This window comes from Rhinopithecus bieti, unplaced genomic scaffold (assembly GCF_001698545.2).
Source record: "Rhinopithecus bieti isolate Rb0 unplaced genomic scaffold, ASM169854v2 scaffold_30888, whole genome shotgun sequence".
NCBI lineage: Eukaryota > Metazoa > Chordata > Mammalia > Primates > Cercopithecidae > Rhinopithecus > Rhinopithecus bieti.
This window is the reverse complement of record NW_016813548.1, coordinates 24,400-26,462: the sequence shown is the minus strand read 5'-3', so window position 1 is coordinate 26,462 and position 2,063 is coordinate 24,400. Positions and strand designations below refer to the sequence as shown.

Here is a 2,063-nt window from a genome sequence, read left to right as displayed (position 1 = left end):
AAAAGGAAATTAAATTTCAATTATAGTCCATTTAGAAAACAATTACAACAAAAACACTATACTTTATTTTATGGTGTTCAGCCAATATTGTACTTAGTACAAAATGTGGTGTACCTTGAATATTCACAGGTATGCATGTAAAAAAAAAATAATTAATGGAGTGAGTGACTCAAGATATCAGAGAAATAGTGCCAAAGAAAACAAAAAAGCAAAAAGTAGGAATTAAAACTCTAGCTATTAGAAAGTAATCAAATAAGAAAAATGGAAGCTTAACTATTTTTTATAAAGAAATTTAAGATTTACTTAGAAGATACTAGTATTATCCACATACACCTAGTAAGTGTAGTCAAGTCAAAAAGAAAACTGTAAAGAGATAATATTGGAAATAAGAAAAGTGTTTTTAAATGAAAAACTATTGAAAAAGAGGAGATAAACAAGAAGTTTTACAAGATATTTAAAAATCAACTTCAAGCCTAGAAAATATTTAAAACCTAGAAAAAATAGATGATTTTATATTAAATATAAAGGAACAAAACTGGCCTATAAATTAAAATACTTGAACACCCTCATAAATGCAGAGGACCTTGAAAATTGCATCAGAGTACTGCCTCCCAAAACAGTGTGTTTTCTTTCAAAAGTCAAAGAACCAAATAACTTTTATTATACTTAAGCATTCCAAAGCCTAGAAAATATGCATTTTAAAATTAACATTTTATACTAACATAACTTAATAAAATTAACATAAAATAGTTCAACATGAAAATAATAGGCTCTCTGCTCCTCCAGTTTGATAGACAGCTGCATCTTCTTGTGCAGCGCCATTGGCATCCCAGAGACACCATGGTGGAAGTAAAGGCCTGAGTCAATGGATTTGGCCATATTGGGCATCTGGTCACCAGAACTGCTTTTAACTCTGGTAAAGTAAATATTGTCGCCATTATTGACTCCCTCATTGACCTCTACCACATGGTCTACGTGTTCCAGTATGATTCTCCCCATGGCAAATCCCATGGTAGCATCAAGAATGGGAAGTTTGTCATCAATGGAAATGCCATCATCATCTTCCAGGATCGAGATCCCACCAAAATCAAACGGGGTGATGCTGTACTGAGTACATAGTGAAGTCCACTAGTTTCTTCACCACCATGGAGAAGGCTGGGGCTCACTTGAAGGGGAGAGCCAAAAGGGTCATCATCTCTGCCCCCTCTGCTGATGCCCCCATGTTCGTTGTGGTCATGAACCATAAGAAGTAAGATAACAGCCTCAAGGTCATCAGCAATGCATCCTGTACCACCAACTGCTTAGCGCCTCTGGCCAAGGTCATCCATGATAACTTTGGTATCATGGAAGGACTCATGTCTGTAGTCCTCGCCATCACTGCCATCCAGAAGACTGTAGATGGCCCCTCTGGGAAACTGTGGCATGACGGTTGTGGGCTCACTAGAACATCATCCCTGCATCTACTGGCTCTACCAAAGGTGTAGGCAAGGTCATCCCTGACCTGAACGGGAAGTTTAGTGGCATGGCCTTCCACGTCCCCACTGCCAATATGTCAGTCGTGGACCTGACCTGCCATCTGGAAAAACCTGCCAAATATGGTAACATCAAGTAGGTGATGAAGCAGGCATCAGAGGGCTCCCTCAAGGGCATCCTGGGCTACACTGAGCACCAAGTCATCTCTCCTGACTTTAACAGCGACACTCACTCTTCCACCTTTGATTCTGGGGCTGGCATTGCCCTCAATGACCACTTTGTCAAGCTCATTTCCTGATATGACAATGAATTTGGCTACAGCAACAGGGTGGTGAACCTCATAACCCACATGGCTTCCAAGAAGTAAGACCCCCAGACCACCAGCCCCAACGAGAGTGCAAGAAGAAGAGAGAGGCCTTCAGCTGCTGGGGAGTTCCCTGCTGCTCTCAGTCCCCCACCACACTGAAAATCTCCCTTCCTCACAATTTCCATGCAGACCCCCTGAAGAGGGAGGGGCCTAGGGAGCCCCACCTTGTTGGTTACCATCAATAGAGTCCCCTGTGCTCACGTGAAAAAAAAAAAAAAAAAAA

General features: G+C 40.9%; 1 pseudogene; it reads left to right on the top strand.

Moving 5' to 3' along the window:
- Window positions 1–840: 840 nt before the first annotated feature.
- Window positions 841–1,840, top strand: LOC108512994 (glyceraldehyde-3-phosphate dehydrogenase pseudogene; annotated as a pseudogene).
- The last annotated feature ends 223 nt before the right edge of the window (window positions 1,841–2,063 follow it).